The following is a 20,960-nucleotide window of genomic DNA, read 5'->3' as shown; positions in this document are numbered from 1 at the left end:
TGGAATCGCCCTATGAATTGGCGCGCCAATTCGTCAAAGTTTACGATCCTTCCCGAGGGGAGGTTAGAAAACCACTTTTGTGCCGCTCCAGTTAGAGATGAACCGAAAACCCTGCATAAAATTTCATCAAAATTACCTGAAACTGCCATGGTCTGTTGGTAATAGCCGATGTGAGCTGTTGGATCTCCGGAGCCATCGAATGTTGAGAAGGTAGGCAAACGGAAGTTATGGGGAAACCGATATCCCGCAATTGGCTCAGCAAAAGGAGTCTTCCGAATGATTGAGTAAATATCCTCGCTATTCTTCCCTTAGCCAATTGCCCTAACTTCTCATTAATGTTGGCCAATTCTTGACCAATCTGGGTCGGGTGATCTTCAGCAATACGATCACGACCTCGATTAACACGATCATCACGTGCTACTCGATCATCACGAACAGCCCGTCCTTCACGAACGTTTCTCTCGTCACGAACTGCTCGATCATCACGAACGGTTCTTCTGAAAGTGGGTGAGTGAGTTCTTACCCCTGTATCCAACCTTGTATTTGAATCAGTTGTACTCTCTTGCGGTCTGTCGAACCGATCGCCTCGCCTTGGTTGATCATCAATCCTCCGAAGTCCTCGGTCTCCTTCACGGAAATTCTGATCAACATTCCGGTCTTCAGCCATTCTTTGGTCACGTGGTATTTGATCACGTGGCAATGCACGTCTCCCTGAATCGGGTTGATCAGGTTCTTGTGGTAAAACCACTCGTCTGGTGAGCACGCGGAGTGCTTGACTCACCTCCAAGAGTTGAATCTTTACCTGATCCAATTGATCTTGGATTGTATCGGGAGGAAGATTACGTCCTCCTGGCCATTATCCACCTCGATAGGATTTTGGCTTTCCGGGGAATATCTGGATTATTCACCCCGGGTATCCCGAACACCGGAATTGCGTTGTGCAGCGGCTGCTGCGGCTGCCGATCTAGTCACCATGGCTTTTTCAAGTCTTTCCCACAGACGGCGCCAAATGATGCGTCCAAAATCTGCTCAGCCCTTGGATCTCCACGTGATGTCCTGCAAAACGAAAGCGTTAGATGTGGCCCGACCGCTGGGGTCGGGAGTCCACCTCCGAAGGCTAAGTCAGTTGATGAACTTAATCACAAACGGCTCTGCTAGAAGCACAGAGCTAATGAATGAAGAAACGGGAAAGGTGATCTAGATAGCAGGACGCTGATAGTTTGGATCTATCAGTATGTATCTGAACCTGAGTCTCAGATAGTATTCTTTTTGATCGATTGATCCGTCCCTCACCTTGTATGGTAGTGAGGTTTATATAGAGTGTACCTTCGAATCTCCTTCGTTGGATGCACTCGAGCCTTCTTCGAGTAGTCGTTGGATCTTATCAATAAGATCCGTTGAGCGATAGACTTCTACTAGTTTTGGCTAATAGAGGACTCCTGAGATAACCGTTAGGTTATGCGATAGTTATCCCTTTGATGATGATTATCCGCAGCCGTCAGTTTGAGTCTGCTGTCATCAGGGTGATTACCCTAATCCATAAGTAAGATTAGGGCACGCTTGCAGCAGAATAATCTTTCTTCTTCAGCAAGCCATCTTCCGGCTCTGGTTCGCTCGGGAGCGATTCGGTTTTCTCCATCTCGACCGGGGTCGAGGGTCGGACCAGGTATGAACTCGGTCAGATCATAAACTCTCCATATCAATACATATTAGGATTTTGATAATTTTAAATGTCAAATGTCAATTAGGTGTATGTTTCTTCTTGCTTGGTATCGATGAAGATTTTTTTAATACAAAAGTATTTTTGGCGACACTTCTAAAATATTTGTTGCTAAGAAAGTGTTAAATTACCCACGTAAGATATTGTTGCCCAAAAATTTTTGGCAACGAATATTATTGTTGCCAAAAATTCATTTTTTGCGCAACGATCATAACCGTCGCTAAAATAAAATTAGTAGCAACAATTGAAACCGTCGCCAAAAATATTTTCCAAGTCAGTGCCCAAAAATTGTCCCCTATTTTTCGCAATGTCAGTATAGACAACGAACATGGCAACGATAGGTAAGCGTATCGCTTTATTTTTTGTGATGATTTTAATTTTTTTTTCCTACACTTATAAGCCGTCGCCATTTTTTATTTTTTTTATTTTTTGGGTAGTGTCGTACTTATAGCTAGGCTCTCTTCACTAAATATAACACACAAAAAATAATTATAAAATTATGAAAAAATTTCAAAGACATCCCAAAGTATATGGCAAAAAGTATAGATACCTCAATTGGCATAGACTTCCCAAAATGTTACTTGAAATTGTACAATAGTACATTCCTTTAGTATTTTTCATTAAGTCATGATTAAATAATTTTGTAATTCCTAAACTATCGTATGTTGTTGTGAATTTACAATTGTAACCTAATAAAAATAGAAAACATTAAAAATAAATAAATAAATAAAAAAGAAGAAGAAGAAGAAGGGAGGGGGAGCTTATTGTGAAATGATCATTGTACCCTCCCTAAACGTTGTTTTCTTCTTAATTTCCTCCTTCACAACAAGCTCCCTTTTTATTTTGATGTTTCTTATTTTTATTATGCTCCAATGGTAGAAGAGAAACAACTAGAGATTGATAGATCATGGATCATGAAAAGAAAACACAGCAATTGACTACTAACATGATCAATATAGTAGATCTAAGGAGATCAGAATTCAAATCAAAAGATAAACAAAGACAAGATCATGATTTGATCATGATTCCTTCAAAAGCTTGCAATGATCATGGTTAAGATCATTGCATTAGCCATTAATCCTTAGGAAGATCATGAGAGACAAGTCCAGAGATGTTTGCAACAAAGAATGCAGCATCTCCTCTACTGTCTCAACTCAAAAAGGAAAGAAAAACAGAGATGGAGGAGAAGAAGAGAGTGTAGACATACCTTTGATGCAAAAGGAAGAGTTTTGACGAAGATCCGTCAAGAAAAACACCAAGGATGCAAGGGAGATGACTTGCAGAGGTCTTTGGTTCGTTCCAAAGAGTTTGGAGGCAGAAAATATGAAGTAGACTCGAGATTGGACTTAAATAGAGCAAGCAAGATCTAATTGCCAAAGACAGCACCCATTGGTCGAGTGGATTGGTCGACTGGTCCAGTCGACCAATCAGTTCAGCAACTCCTAAACAGGGAATTGAAGACCCAGATCAAATCCAATCCTAAAGGGGTTTTGCACACATATCAAGTGACTTACCTAATAGGTAGAAATGCCTTCAAACCATGATAGAGAGCACTCCAAGTCCATCAACTAATCTGATCTTCATCAAGATTCAGTTTCCATAAATAGAACCTCATCATCAACTCTCATGGATTCAAAGCCAGACACCAAGTCCTCCACTGGGATGGCCCAAAGCTGACTTCTTACTTTACTTCGGGTCACTGGACCTACAAATAACAAGGTTTCCGGGTCAAGGTTAGGGCTGGGTTTTACACAAGGAGAACTGGTATCTTACTACTTTCCTCCAAACATGCAGCCATTGCATCAGAGAAACAAGTTTTTCAATTTGCAAGACTATTATTATGATTTGGATCATTTCCGTATTTTGCACTACATCTGTCTCAAATTTTAAATGATCATGAAACATTCCCCTATTTTGCAACTCCACAAGATTTTTAATTCACGCTTCTACTACTACACAATTTTTTCCCTCTTTTCTTCCCTTAAAGAACGGATGGTTATCTAAACTTGGTAGATGCCTCTGAAAAGAATGTTCAATGTTGATGTGTATGCACAAGCATTGCTTTTAAGCTTAGGAACAAACCTCTTTCTTTGAATGTGTTGTCATCGAGTGTAAACTTGGCCAACTACATGTTTTGTATTTTTTTTAAGGGGGGAAAAGGGAAAAGTCTTAGTAGTCACAAGAAAAGCAATTCCCAGGCTAATTAAACCACTCTAAACCATGTAAATATTTAAGCACCTATAATCAACCTAGAGACTGAAAAAAAAATTTAAAAAGGTTGAGAACTTGCATACGTATTGGCTCCCCCTAGTACTTTATTTATAATATAAAATCAAATCAGTTTTGGAAATTTTTCTCAACCAAGTTACAGCAAAAAGGAAAATTACATATTGCTTAGAATCTACTAAGTCTATTAAAAGAAACTATCCTAAGGAAATTATTTGTTAACCAAATGATTTGAAAAAAAAAAAGAAAAAAAAGAAAGAAAGTAGTAACTAAAATAGAAAATAACCAAAATAGAAACCTAAGCTAAATAGAAGGTGAAATATTAACAAGAACATTGGAATAGAATTAGTCCAAGCTATGCCAATTTGAGGAGAAAAAATCTTGAGTTTCTATTGGTGATAAGGTAATTCTTAGTGTGTACTCTTCTTCCAAGGAAATTATGATTTGGCAACAAAAGGAAAGTTAGCCATAATTTCATTGGAAAAATTATTGACATTGGCCCCATCGTTGGCGTGTCTACATTATATGTTTCACATATTTCATGTTCACTACAAAAAATCACTATTAGTGGCGGTTTTTTCCGCCACTAAAAGTGCCAAAAACCGCCACCATTTAATTGGTGGCGGTTTTTTAAATCGCCACAAATCAGCCACCAAAGGCACCACAACCATTTAATGGTGGTGGTTTTTGGTACCACATGTGTAACGTGCAAATAGTGGCAGTTTTTTAAACCGCCACTATATACGATAGTACCGGTGGATAATACCGCCACTAAATAGTCTTTGCACAGGTGAGTGGGGGGTTAATTTAGCTTATTTAGTGGCGGTACACAAGAAACCGCCACTAATTGTATGATATTTAGTGTCGGTCAACCGCCACTAATTCTCTGCCCATTAGTGGCAGTTTTTGTTTTACCGCCACCAATTAGGTTAAATTTTTTGTTTTTTTAAATTTCCCCTGAATTTTCTATTATTACATTTATTCTTGAAAGACAGTACAAATACATGAATACAAAGAAAATTCAAAAAAACTGAAAGTATTCAAATAACAAAATTTAAGAAAAATAATAGCAAATATATATTAATTAAGTCAACTGTGTACAAATATACAAAAGTTACATGTAACACCCAACTTGATGTTACATTGTTAATCTAAACACCAATAAGAGGAGAAGAAAAAAAAAAGAATCATCTCTGCCCAAAAACCTACTAACATCTTCCACCTCAGTTCCTGATCTCCTATGTTCATCAATTGCTTCACAAGCTTAACACCCATTTTTAATGTTTTGGGATCAGTTTCAACTTTCTTTATCATCTCCTCATACTTCATTTTCCTAGACTTGCATCCCTTGAGAATGTCATTGACTTCTTCAACTACTCGATCAAATAAGAAATGGATAACATAAAAGTGATCAGGCAACAGAGTTGGAGCTGAAGACACAATATAGGAATATTAGTGGTTAAACAATCTTCACCATTTTTACTATAAGGGATTAATGGGTTTGCTTATTTGACTCACCAATCTTCGCTCTTTCATGTCTAATAGCTATGTTTGAGAAGACCTTGGTTTACTTTGGCTTAGCAAAGTGTTGGGGTAATTGAAATTCTTCAAACATACAAAAATGAAATTGCAATACAATTGAGAGATGAAGATCTTTAGCAAATCCGAAGAGCTTGTAGTTGCAACCGAACGAACCACCAATCGATGAGGTTGAGTCACACTTTGATGTTGTCTTTAAGGTAATTGATGCACCCTACTACCAAGGGTTCTTCGCACCACCACCTCCAAGATAAAGCAACCTCCAATTAGAAGATGAGGTAGTTCTTCTAGTCCCTTCAAGGAGCCAAAAGTTAGAGCACAACACTTAGACAACTCATGAAAGAAATGAACTTTGTAAACAAATAATGTGAGTGAGGAGTGTCTCAATTGCACACAATATGCAAGGAAGGGTTGGGTTTATATAGGACCAAACCACACCTCCTCACAAGGGGAGAATCAATTCTCCACTAATAGAGAATCAATGGTTTGTCCCTCCTCCACTAATGTGAATAAACCCCCTTGACCTAACCTCCCTACTACTTGGGGAAGTAACTCTCATATTCACTTCTTTGGAATGAATAGGCTTTAACTCATTCAAAGACCTTAACCCCCACTCATGGTAATGGCCATGAATGGTCATGAAGTTGAAATGAAAAATGAAGGTCAAGAGTTAGAATTTGAGTAATTCCACCATTCAAGTAAGTCCACCTCATCACCATGATCAAGACCTTTAAGACCCATGACCAATGTCATGAAGAGCCTCATAACCAAGGTCATGAAGGGCTTCCTTTACTCATGGTGCCTCATTACCACCCTTACCTCAAGGGTTCCTACACACAAACAAAACAATTAAATAAAAGAAATGCAAAAACTAATTTTGAAACTTAATATATAGATAATATAGGTTTTAATAAAAAACCTAACAATCCCCCACAAGTTTCAAAATTGCAAAAAAAAAAAAAAAAAAAAAAAAGGACTCGTGTTGTGACTTTATTAGACACTGAAGGACACATCGTTGTAGGTGTCTTTCGGACTTGAACCTACACTAGGTCTAATGAGTCGCGCTACAAAGTACGGGTAGAGTCAGACTCCTTGAACCATTCCTCATTAGCGTAGCTGACCGCCCCATCATCCATGTCCTAAAGGTCGACTTTTGGAGCTACCTTCTATATTACACATTGGACTTTTGAACTGGCCATGTCCCTTATCTTGAATTCATGAATGTTTAGAGCACTTGCCTATAAGTTCTCATTAGTGGCGGCCAAACCACCTACATCCACTTAGGTTAATCTCTGATGTGCACCACAACTAACACACCCCCACATTCCTTGGGATTAGACTAATTAAGAGTTTCGCTCAACCTTACCCTTGTTGTAGTACTCTTACCTTCATCTACACCCTAGAATGGAATAATTATAAATAGTAGTACTGAACTGGTCTTCCCATGACTTCGTTTTTACCCCTTGAACCTAATTCAGGTATTTAGCCTCTTCACATAGGTAGGGTATCCATCATGTGACCCGAGGATTAGGCATTAACCCCATTCCTGTAGATGCAATACACAAGTTTTTGACAGACATAGCCTTTGTGAACATGTCAGCTTGATTCCTTTCTGACTTCACATAATTGATAGTTATCATTCCTTCATCTATGTACTGTCACACAAGATTGTGTGTAAGGCGTATATGCCTCCTTTTACCATTGTACACCTTATTCTTGGCTAAGTGAATAGCCGCTTGGTTATCACAATGTAGTGATACCGATGGCGTAGGTTTTCCCACAATGGTATATCCGCCATTAAACTTCTAAGCCATTCGGCTTCTGTTCCTGCCTTCTCTAAGTCTATGAACTTAGCTTCCATGGTAGAGCTTGTTCCACATGATTGGTTTGTGGACTTCCAAGACATTGCACCACCTGCTAGTGTAAACACATACCCACTAGTGGCTAAGATTCGTTTGTATCCGAAATCCAATTAACATCGCAATACCCTTCTAAAACTGTTGGTTTACAACTATAGTGTAAACTATAGTCTATAGTACCTTTTAGGTACCTTAGTAATCTATCAATTGCACTCCAATGCTCTTTACTAAGATTTTGAGTATGTTGACTCAACTTTCCTACCGCAAGAGCAATATCCGAACGTGTACAATTCATAAGATATGAAACTGGACCAATGATTTGTGCATACCTTTTCTAGTTCACTGGTTCACCCAAGTTCCTTTTCAAATGACATCCCACCTCAAAAGGTGTTTTGATTGCTGAAAGTTCATGGTAGCCATACTTTGTAAGTATGTTTTCCACATAACGAGCCTGAGATAGTGAAATACAATTCCCTTGCTTGATGATCTTGATCCCAAGAATCATATCAGCTTCCCCTAAGTCTTTTGTGTCAAAATTAGACATCAAAATATGCTTAGTTTGATTCACTATTGCCAAGCTTGTCCCCATTATCAACATATCATCTACGTATAATAGAATAAATACGCCTTTACCACCGTGAAACTTGCTATATAAGCACCTTTCGGCATTGTTGATGATAAATCCATTTGAAATTAGAGCCTTGTCTAATTTTTCATGCCATTGCTTAGGCACTTGCTTCAATCCATATAAGGATTTTCGAAGCTTGCAAACTTTTTGCTCTTGTCCTTTTACAATACAACCCTCTGGTTGTTTTATGTAAATTTCCCTTTTAGTCACCATTTAGAAAAGCAGTTTTTACATCCATTTGGTGGATGACCAAGTTATGTATTGACGCTATTGCCAACATAACCCTTATTGAGGCAATTCTTGACACAGGGGCAAATGTGTCAAAATAATCAATGTTTGGTTTTTGCCTAAATCCCTTGACAACGAGTCTAGCCTTAAAACGATCAAGGGACCCATCACTTTTTAACTTCTTTCGGAATATCCACTTGGTCTCCAAAGTTTTAGAGCCAATTGGTAAATCTACCAATTCCCAAGTATTATTCGCCAAGATTGAATCAAGTTCACTCTTGATTGCCTCCTTCCAAAAGATGGCATCTAGTGATGTGATAGCCTCTTTATAATTAAGAGGATACTTATCTACCAAGTAAACAAGCCACTCATCATTCTTATTGATGAGCACATTTATGTGTGAAATCTTAGGGCATAAAGCATGCATTTTATACACTTAGAGTGGAGTTACCTTGGGTTTTATGTTGTTTTTGCAGATTTTAGGACTTTTCAAGATTTAAGCAAATATTTGGAGTTTTGGGCTTGAATCATGTTATTTTACACGTCAAGAAGTCCATTCAAATTCTCAAATGCAAAAATGGGCCTGATCTGGAGCATGATGGGCTAGAGATGTGTGATTATGGGCCAACTCCGAAATATTGAAGAGATAAAGAAGGCAAATTTGATTTACGGCTGAGATTTTAAATCAAATCTACAGAGATATTATTGAGAGAGTCCAAATGGAAAAAAGTCCTTGCATACCTCAATATCTTATCTCTTATCTTGGATTTAATTAAAGAAAGAAAAAGAGGAAAAATAATTATATTCAAAAAGAAAAAGAGGAAAAATCCCGTTTTTTAGTGCCTCTGTCCAGTTTCGATAAAACCCTTCATCGAACGGTCATCCAATGTCCGATCGTGCTGATTTTTGGAGGAGAGCTTCATGACTACTTAAACCTCAAATCCAATGGTGGAATTATGCATCTGATCTCTCTAAGTCGGCGCGATTACTACGTCAAAACCCTAATTGGTTGAGTCAAATAGAAACCCGGAGTTTTATTCAAATTCAGCCGTACTTCATATCTCATGTAAACTCTATAAAAGGAGAGCATACTCCATCAAAGGAGAACATGTCTTAGAGCTTGTAGAAGCATTCTTTCTTCTCTCTTCAGTTTATTTATGTTTTCTCTAGTTTTCTTTGCTTGCATTAGTGAGATTTAAATTTCTAGATTCAATGTTTAGGTTTAATCTTTTTATGTAATGCAATTCAAGTTCAAGCTTCAAGTTCAAGATTCAATTTTTTTAGATTCGTTTTTCTCTGGGTCTAGCAATTTCAGATTTAGATCATTCTAGATCTAGATCTGGTTGTTAGGGTTGGTTGAGATTCGAATCGTTTGTTCAATTTGCAAGTAAGTAACCTTCTTTATTAATCTTCTCTCCTCCCTCCATTCCCGCTTCTATCTAACCCTCTATATTCTTAATTTAGGATTTACTTTTAACATTATTTATTGTTCTCCCTTCCCCTGGATCCTTGATCAGAGATGCCTACAGTCGTGCCTCTCTTTGGTTAAGGCTTCATTTTCCTTTTATTGCTTTGTTTATTGCTTTGTTATTTACTTTTTGTTATTTACTTTATGCCTATTCATTCATAATCTCGGACTACATAACCGGAGCAAGCCTACAGTCGTGCCTTTGCTTCTGGTGATGGGTGGTGTTGCATCTGCATTTTAACTATGAACTAAATTTTACTGACTGGTTTAACATACTAACTGGTTTTATTTTTTTTCCTTTTTATTTTTATTGTTTACATTTTTTCTCCTGTCTTTTATTTATGCATTGATTGTGTTTAATTTATTTTTCGTTTCAATTCGATTGCATTAGACGTATAGATTAGGATTGTTTAGTTTAGTGAATTAGTTAACAAAAAATGAATCATTCAATTCTCGCATTACTATTAAGAAGTTGAATTATAAGTGGCATATCTCCTTGAGATCAACCCGTTAGCTACATGATACCGTGCGCTTGCGGTTATTTTTAAAATTCACAAACAAGTTTTTGGCACCGTTGCCGGGGAGGTATTAGTCCACTTTATTTTTCTCATTCTTAGGTAAATCGAAGTGTTTAAAAAAATTAAAAAAAAAATTCAAAGATATTACTCTTGACTTGAGTAGAAACAAAAACGTATAGTAGTCCCCACTCTACTGCAGAATCCCAAGGATTGATTGTAGGTGGCTCCGAAGACTATACGGATTCCCTTGCTGTCAAACCTATACAACGCTCAGCTATACGGCAACCTTACAGCTTTGGAATCATTGTTTCAATATTTGTGGTGGGAAATTCACTACTTTCCCTTTGTTTTTATTATTTTATTTTCTTTTATTCTGTAGTTACTTTATTTATTAAAAAAAAAATTCTCATTCTTTCATAAGAGACATTAGTTGCATTAGGTGGTTAGTGCTTGTGTGTCTGGACTCGTGATTCTACAAATAGAATTGTCCGAGTGTCTACCTTGACCATGGAAGGTCTACCTCCACCACCTCCACCTAAGAGTCTTAGGGATAGATTTTATCCTACTCGATCTGCACAACCTTCCTGTATACGTTTACCTAAAGTGAGGGGTAATAATTTTGAGCTCAAATCTCATTATCTATCTATGTTACCCCAATTTCATGGGCTACCTGATCAAGATGCATATTTGTTCCTTAGGGAGTTTGAGGAGGTTTGTGTCCTTATGAAGGTACAACAACTTATTGATGATGCCGTAAGACTACGGTTTATTACATTTGCATTAAAAGACCAAGCCAAAAAGTGGCTTTATAGCTTACCTAGGGATAGAATTATCACATGGGAACAATTTACTGTTCTATTCTTAAAGAAATTCTTTCCTTTCTCTAAGACGAACAAAATAAGAAATGATATTCTTCAATTTCGCCAGAAACCCAATAAGTCCTTTGCTAAGGTAATGGAGAGGTTTTAAAACCTTCTCCAAGATTGCCCTCACCATGGTATAGAATTATAGCATTTATGCCAAATAATTTATAAGGGTATCGATTACCAAACAAAGCAACTTTTAGAATCAATCTGCCCCACAGGATTTACATCATTCACTGATGATTCCAAAGCTTGGAATTTTCTTTTAGACCTAGCAGATAAAACTAGAGAATGAAAGTCAACCCAAGAGTCTGAAAGGACTAGTAGGGGATATTTTGTTGATAGCCAAGTTCATAAGGAAGTACAAATAGATAACATTTTGAAAAAGTTAGAGACTTTGGTAGTTAAAGTTGCACCACCAAGTTAAGCACATTTTATTGACAAATCTATTGCTATGTGTGCATGGTGTCAGTCTCCTACACATGTAATTGAGGAATGCCCTAGCTATTCGGAGGCCAACATGAAAATGTCAGTGCGATGTTTCTAAACCCGTATAGTAACACGTACAATCCTGGGTGGAAGAATCATGCTAACTTTTCATGGTCTCAAGGGCAAGACCAAAATGGATTAAACAACTATTCCACACAAAATCAATTTGGTGCCCCTCAAAAGCAAAATGCCCAATTTTCTCATTATCCAAATGTCCAGTTCCCTCAAGCCCCAAATTTCTAGAATGCCAATTTAGCTAGACCTATCAATCCACCTATTGTGCCTCATATGCCTCACATTGCACAAAATCAATCATCACCTGGTTTCAACAGAGGTAACAATCCAAAGTTTTCTCGTCTCTCTTCCTTAGAGAAGAATATGGAAGTACTTTCCAACACCTTCATGACTTCTATGCATAATATGGAAAAACAAATTTCCACTCTTGCAAGTGCTTTATCCGAGGAGAGAAAAGGTAAAATGCCTAGCCAACCTGAGTTAAATCCTAGGATTCAGATTCAACAAAGACTACAAAATCAAGTCAACCAAGTTGAATCCTCCCATTACTCTTTAGCTTCAATTAATTCTGTATCTGCATTGAGAAGTGGGAAAGGGTATTTAACAGGTGAGTCACATATTAATGAAAAGAGCGAGATTAGTGACCACTGTGATGAGGAGAATGTTCAAGTATCTCCTAATGAGGGTTTGTCTGAGAAACCCATAGAAGTTGAGGATGAGCCAGTTGCTTTAGCAGTACCTAAGTTTGGTGAACCACTATCAGAAACTATGAGAAAATAGCAAATTTCAAATAAGAGTCCTTATGTTCCTAAGGCCCCTTATCCTAGTCGTCTAGTTAATAAGAAGAAGACTGCAACTATGGAGAAAATTTTTAATGTCTTCAAAAAGATAGAAGTGAATATCCTTCTTTCGGATGCCATATCCAGATCCCCGCCTATGCAAAAGTGTTGAAAGATTTATGCACTCATAAAAGAATCACTAGCATTCCCAAAAAGGCGTTCTTGGCAGGTAACATTAGTTCCATAATTACTCAACCTATAGCAGCCAAGTATAAGGATCCAGGGAGCCCCACCATAGCTTGTGTCATAGGCAATACACACATTGAACATGCTTTACTTGATCTTGGTGCAAGTGTGAATCTTTTGCCTTACCATGTTTATAAGCAACTAGGATTGGGAGAATTGAAAGCAACTAGAACTACTCTTCAGTTGGCAGATAGGTCAGTTAAGATTCCTAAAGAGATGGTTGAAGATGTTTTACTGAAAGTGGGAGAATTTATATTGCCAGTTGATTTCATTGTGCTAGATACTAAACCTTTTTCAATCAAAGATGAAATCCCAATAATTCTAGGAAGACCATTTTTTGGCTACCAGTAATGCATTAATCAATTGTCGAAATGGCCTCTTACGATTATCTTTTGGAAATCAAACTGTAGAGTTTAATATGTTCAGGATAGGGAAACAAACACAAATAAAAGAAGAGATCAATATGCTTGATGAATCTTTTGATTTTCCTAATGATGTGATCACCAACTTTGAGATTGATTTTGATTCTGAATTCCAAGAATGTATGGATATGTTGGATGATGATAGTGAAATTTTCTTTTCTGAAGTCTTAAATTTTCACACACCTTTGGAGCCTATTAAATCTCTATCCATCTCCATCTCCATTCCCAAGCCCTCAATAATTGAACCCCCCAAGCTAGAATTGAAAGAGTTGCCTTCTAACATGCAGTATGCTTTCTTGGGACAAGATAATTCTCTTCCTGTCATTGTTGTCTCTGATTTAACTTCTGACAAAGCAGAAGAGTTGATCACACTACTGAATGATAATAGAGAAGCATTGAGTTGGTCTATCACTAATGTCAAAGGTCTAAGCTCTTCCATTGAACAACATTATATTCATCTTATGAAAGATGCAAAACCTTCTAGAGAACCTCAACGTATGATGAGAATTTTCTTTAACATTGTGAATGTTTTTCTTGAGATCTTTAGAGATGATTTTTCGATTCACGGTTTTTCTTATTTGGAGTGCCTTCCCCATCATACATTGATATTGAAGATAAGACTAAAGCTTCCCATGATAAGCACATCTTGACTGAAAGGTATACCCCTCACTTGTTTTCCTTGTTTAGCATGCATGCATTGAGGACATTGCATTACTTAAGTGTGGGGAGGGGGGGGGTATAGGTTCATTGTAGATTTTAACTTTGACTTTTGGTTAGTATACATATTCTTTCAATTGCTATGATGTGTGAAATGATAGTGATTTTGGTACCCATCATGAACACATAAAATCCCTGTTGAGAGGAAGGTAACTTGTATATATGTTGAGATGAGACTTTCCTTAGAAAAATAAAAAAATAAAAGGCCCTTAACTTAAGGCATTGAACCATCTATGAGTTTTGTGGGTCCTTGTTTCTTTGGCTAGAAGTTGAGATCAATTTTGTATATGGCATGACAAAAGAAGAAGAAAAAAAAAAAAAGAATAGAAAGTAAAAGTTGAATTCCTTGGAACTAGACAGGGCACTCTGACTCAGGAATCGAGGTGACTTGATCGAAACTCTTAGGAAGGAGATTATTGAAAAGAACTTTCGCATCACTGTCTATGTGGGCATACGCAAAACAAAGCTACAAAGTAACTTGGGTTTCTGGTGTCTGCTCCACCATGTCATTCAAGCCAACCGTAGTGGAGTAATGTAGAGTTCACTACTCAAAAGAAAAAAGAGAGAAATAAATACAAGTGTCATCAATGCCTTGGTAAAATTGTTTGGTAAAAAATACTTCAAAACCTTAGTCCTTGGTCCCCTTACTTTATGAGTGGTTTTGCTTAAAAGAGAGGTGTACTTGAAAGATATAAGGTGAGTCCTTGATTGAGATATATGCTAAGTCTCAAGAATCAATATGGGATAATAAAGTTCAAGTTTGGGGGATCTAAAATCAATGGTGAGAAAAATTGTCATGGCTATTGATCCTGTATGAGTATTTACCAATTGTTAGAGTTGAAATTTGCAATGTTTTATTTTGAGCTAAAATTGGAATTTTGGATGTACATTCACTACAAACATCCACGAGACAAAACTCGTCCTCTAGGGGTAACCTAGTGGTTTAAAGGCTTGTTGCACATGCTAAGTGTAACCGTGATTCCTACGAAAGTGAGTTAGGATTTATTTTGTTGCACTAGTTTTTTACCTGCATTTGTATTTTTCTTTAATTTTTGCTTGAGGACAAGCTTAGTCTAAGTGTGGGGGAATCTGATGAGCACATTTATGTGTGAAATCTTAGGGCGTAAAGCATGCATTTTATACACTTAGAGTGGAGTTACCTTGGGTTTTATGTTGTTTTTGCAGATTTTAGGACTTTTCAAGATTTAAGCAAATATTTGGAATTTTGGGCTTGAATCATGCTATTTTATACGTCAAGAAGTCCATTCAAATTCTCAAATGCGAAAATGGGCCTGATCTGGAGCATGATGGGCTAGAGATGTGTGATTATGGGCCAACTCCGAAATATTGAAGAGATAAAGAAGGCAAATTTGATCTACGGCTGAAATTTTAAATTAAATCTACAGAGATATTATTGAGAGAGTCCAAATGGAAAAAGAGTCCTTGCATACCTCAATATATTATCTCTTATCTTGGATTTAATTAAAGAAAGAAAAAGAGGAAAAAGAATTATATTCAAAAAGAAAAAGAGGAAAAATCCCGTTTTTGAGTGCCTCTGTCCAGTTTCGATAAAACCCTTCATCGAACGGTCATCCGATGTCCGATTGTGCTGATTTTTGGAGGAGAGCTTCATGACTACTTAAACATCAAATCCAACGGTGGAATTATGCATCTGATCTCTCTAAGTCGGCGCGATTACTACGTCAAATCCCTAATTGGTTGAGTCAAATAGAAACCCTAAGTTTTATTCAAATTCAGCCGTACTTCATATCTCATGTAAACTCTATAAAAGGAGAGCATACTCCATCAAAGGAGAACGTGTCTTAGAGCTTAGTAGAAACATTCTTTCTTCTCTCTTCAGTTTATTTATGTTTTCTCTAGTTTTCTTTGCTTGCATTAGTGAGATTTAAATTTCTAGATTCAATGTTTAGGTTTAATCTTTTTATGTAATGCAATTCAAGTTCAAGATTCAATTTTTTTAGATTCGTTTTTCTCTGGGTCTAGCAATTGCAGATTTAGATCATTCTAGATCTAGATCCGGTTGTTAGGTTGGTTGAGATTCGAATCGTTTGTTCAATTCGCAAGTAAGTAACCTTCTTTATTAATCTTCTCTCCTCCCTCCATTCCCGCTTCTATCTACCCCTCTATATTCTTAATTTAGGATTTACTTTTAGCATTATTTATTGTTCTCCATTCCCCTGGATCGTTGATCAGAGATGCCTACAGTCGTGCCTCTCTTTGGTTAAGGCTTCCTTTTCCTTTTATTGCTTTGTTTATTGCTTTGTTATTTACTTTCTGTTATTTATTTTTTGCCTATTCATTTATAATCTCGGACCACATAACCGGAGCAAGCCTACAGTTGTGCCTCTGGCTTCGGTGACGGGTGGTGTTGCATCTGTATTTTAACTATGAACTAAATTTTACTGACTGCTTTAACATACTAACTAGTTTTTTTTTTTTTTTTCCTTTTTATTTTTATTGTTCACATTTTTTTTTCCTGTCTTTTATTTGTGCATTGATTTATTTTTCGTTTCAATTCGATTGCATTAGACGTATAGATTAGGATTGTTTAGTTTAGTGAATTAGTTAACAAAAATTGAATCATTCCACTCTCGCATTACTATTAAGAAGTTTAATTATAAGTAGCATATCTCCTTGAGATCGAGCCGTTAGCTACACGATACCGTGCGCTTGTGGTTACTTTTAAAATTCACAAACACTTATATTTGGGTCTTTTGAGTCGTTTGCTTGTTCTTGATTCATTTCCATCACTAATACCCAATTGATTGATATTCTCTTCAATTGGATCCAATTCCCATTGATCAATTGGCTCTCTTTACTTATAGGTAAGGCGGAGTTAAAGGGGAATATTCTTTCAAAAAACTCAACGTCCCTTGATTCTATGAGGCTATTTGGTTCAATAACATCATCCATGGATTTAATTACCATGAATCGATATGCCATGCTATTTATCGCCCCAAGAACACACAATCACATGTTTTGGGACCTAGTTTCCTTTTCTTGGAATCCAATAATAACACCTTGGCCAAACAGCCCCAAACACGTAAATGTTTTATACTTGGTTTTCTACCAAACCATTTTTCAAATGGAACCATACCGGTCTTGTTATGTGGGATTCTATTTAATAGATAACATGAAGTCAACTTGGCTTCCCCCCACATATTAAGTGGTACATTAGAACTCAACAACATGGAGTTCATTATCTCTTTAAGAGATCTATTTTTCCTTTCCACTACCCCATTTGATTCCGGTTGGTAAGGAGCGGTCGTTTCATGGATAATTCCATTTTCCTCACAAAACTTATCAAGATTAAAATACTCAGTCCCTCTATCGGTTCTAAGTCTTTTAATCTTCTTGCCAAGTTGATTTTCAACTTCTGTTTTGTAAGATATAAATGCCTTTCCGGCCTCATCCTTTGATTTGAGCAAATAAATCATGGTATATCTAGAATAATCATCTATGAAGGTGATAACATAATTGTTTCTTCCCCTTGACTCATATGACTTATAGTCACATAAGTCACCATGGATCAATTCCAAGAGACCACTCTTTCTATCCATAGTCTTGTGGGGCATTTTGGTTAACTTAGCCTCCACACAAGTTTTACACTTGTCCTTGGGAGATTCCACCTTTTCAGTGATCATCCCTAACTTGCATAGTTTGGTGATATATTTTACACTACTATGACCTAACCTATCATGCCACAAATCAAAAGAATTAGACGAAACAACAAAGTAAGCAGAAGAGGTACTAGCCTTTTCAATTACAACATTGGAAATACTAAGTACAAACAATCACTCACTAAGATATCCCTTTCCCACAAATACGTTGTTTTTTGTCTTATCACTTTCAAAAGCCAACTTCATTCCTACTTTATTAAGCAAAGGAATTGAAATTAAATTTCTCCTAATATCCGGCACATGAAGGACATTGGTGAGAACAATAGTTTTTCCCGAAGTAAGTTTCAAAGTCACCTTACCTCTTCCCATAACAGGGGCACTTTGGCAGTTTTTCATAAATACATTTTCATCACTTGAGCCCATGGAATAGGAGGAAAACATCTTGAGATCACCACAGGTGTGTCTTGTAGCACCGCTATCCAACACCCAATCCTTTGGTTTTTCAACCAAGTTGGCTTCTGTGATCATAGCTACAAACACATCATCTTCAACTAGGTTCACCTTTTCAGTTTTTTTCTTCTTGAACCTACAATCTTTTTTGAAATGGCCAACCTTTCCACAAACAAAACAAGCCAATTTCTTATTCTTAGAAGACTCATCATAGTCTTGATGACTTTTCTTCTTCTTGTTTTGCTTATTGGTTTCCACCAAATTCGCTTTTAGGTGATTTTCTCCAAGGTCTTTTTCACCTTTGTCTTTGAACCGGTTCCTTTATTCAATCTTGATCCTTACAACCAACTGGTCTAAGGTCAATCCTGTCTTTTTATGTTTCATAGACAGCTTGAAAGCATTCCATGAAGGTGGAAGTTTCTCAATCAAGGCACCGGTTACAAATTCTTCAGGTAAGACCATTTTCTCTTTTGCTAGCTTCCCAACCACAATTTGAAATAAATCAATTTGGGTTGATATTGTGTCACTATCTTTTATAGTAAAATTTAGAAAGCTAGCCACTAAGTATTTTTTTGAACCAACATCTTCAAGAGAATACTTTTTAACCAAAGCATCCCAAATCGAATAGGCATATTCTAATGAACTATACACATGGTATAAGTCATTAGATAATGCATTCAAAATTCGATTCTTGCATTGGTAGTCCGCTTGAATCCAAGCCACCATTTTGCCCTCCTTAACAGGATCATTACTTTTTTTTGGCATGGGTTCAGTCAAGGCAAATGCCACCCCAATTTGGGTAAGGCAAATAGCAACATTTGCCTCTACCTTTTGAAGTTTTGACCTCCAAACTGTTCAATTTTGTCGAACTCAGTGACAATCCTCATCTTACCCAAATTCGGGATAAGATTTGTCACAGTTGGAATTACATTAGTGGGGATTGAATCATGAGTAGCAAGGAATGGATATCTCATACCATCTATGGCAACAAATGTGTCATCACCTTGTTTGTTGACATTGCCTTCAACGGTATTGTTTGAAGGATCTCCTCCGGTGTTAATTCCATCAACAACCTCAATGTTGTTGTCTCCGTCTTTGTTGAAGTCGCCATCTCCAAGACTAGCCATTGGATCTTCCAAATCAATTACCTTAAACTTGTTGGGGTAATTGTATTACAAATTCTTCAAACATACAAAAATGAAATTGCAATACAATTAAGAGATGAAGATCTTTAGCAAATCTGAAGAGCTTGTAGTTGTAACCGAATGAACCACCGATCGATGAGGTTGAGTCACACCTTGATGCTGTCTTTAAGGTAATTGATGCACCCTACTACCAAGGGTTCTTCGCACCACCACCTCCAAGATAAGGCAACCTCCAACTAGAAGATGAGGTAGTTCTTCTAGTCCCTTCAAGGAGCCAAAAGCTAGCACAACACTTAGACAACTCAAGAAAGAAATGAACTTTGTAAACAAATAATGTGAGTGAGGAGTGTCTCAATTGCACACAATATGCAAGGAAGGGTTGGGTTTATATAGGACCAAACCACACCTCCTCACAAGGGGAGAATCAATGGTTTGTCCCTCCTCCACTAATGTGAATAAACCCCCTTGACCTAACCTCCCCACTACTTGGGGAAGTAACTCTCATATTCACTTCTTTGGAATGAATAGGCTTTAACCCATTCAAAAACCTTAACCCCCACTCATGGTAATGGCCATGAATGGTCATGAAGTTGAAATGAGAAATGAAGGTCAAGAGTTAGAATTTGAGTAATTCTACCATTCAAGTAAGTCCACCTCATCACCATGATCAAGACTTTTAAGACCCATGACCAATGTCATGAAGAGCCTCATAACCAAGGTCATGAAGGGCCTCCTTTACTCATGGTGCCTCATTACCACCCTTACCTCAAGGGTCCCACACACAAACAAAACAATTAAATAAAAGAAATGCAAAAACTAATTTTGAAACTTAATATATAGATAATATAGATTTTAATAAAAAACCTAACACAAAGTGTGTACTTACCTGTAAACATTAACATCATAAACAAGAAAAACATAAGAGAAACTTAGGGCCTGTTTGGTTACATGAATCCAGAGATTTCAAATCTCTGGATTCATGAATCTGAGAATTATACCCGTTTGGTTGTAAGAATCTCTAGATTCATGAAATCTAGAGATTCACCTTTTTACACTAAAAGCGTGAATCTGTAGATTTATGGGTAAGGGGTGAAATCCAGAGATTTCAAAAAAGCTATACGTTTGCACATTCACAAAAATCATGTCGACCAAATAGTTTTTTAGGATGAATCCACAGATTTCATTCCACAACCAAACATCTAATTTTATAAATTATAACTCCATAGATTTGAAATCTCTAGACTCATGTAACCAAACAGGCCCTTAAATAGACTAGAATATCTACCTCTGTAGACTATGAAATAACTAAACTAAAATTTAAAGGTATAATATGAACTTCTCAAGATGCTATATGAACTCACAAGTGAAAAAGAGTTGTTAGATTGGAAAGTTTAGGTAGAATTCTCCCAAAACTAAATTGTTGTTCAAGTGGCTGCAAAAAGATTACAAATATTACAAATGACCAGATTAACCACATTGAAAGTACTTAGAAGTCCTTTCAAACTAGAGATGACCATTGGTTCTAAAAGGCACTCAAAGATGTCTAATTTCTTTTAACTTTGAGAATGATTTAGGTATTGGTCCTGATAATTGGTTCTCATCTACCTGGAGCCTATTTAATTGAGAAAGAAATCCAATCTCAGCTGGTAAGGCACCTGAGATCATCAAAGCATTCCAGTGCATGGTCCAGTCTCATCTCACCCTCCCAAGTAAGTTACATATAATCCCCACCCCACCTATGCTGTTCACAACCTTCCTATTCCCTCCCATTTCTGCCATAGCATTCCCCAGCCCTTTCCTTCTTACCTAAATCAACCCCAACCCAGTCGCAATTCACCCTAGCATCTTTCGTTCCTGATTATGCAATTCCAGCCCCTCCCCCTCATCAATCATAGTTCATCCCCTTCCTCCTCTATTTCTGCCCAAGCAGCAGCACCTCTACTTAATTAAGCCCACCTCACCAGCCCTTCTTGAACCCTTGTCTCCTTCCCTAGAGTTGCACCTAGC

The sequence above is a fragment of the Hakea prostrata genome, chromosome 6 (genome assembly GCF_041222555.1).
Source record: "Hakea prostrata isolate BN-2017 chromosome 6, UWA_Hpros_2, whole genome shotgun sequence".
Classification (NCBI taxonomy): domain Eukaryota; kingdom Viridiplantae; phylum Streptophyta; class Magnoliopsida; order Proteales; family Proteaceae; genus Hakea; species Hakea prostrata.
This window is presented reverse-complemented; position numbering follows the sequence as displayed.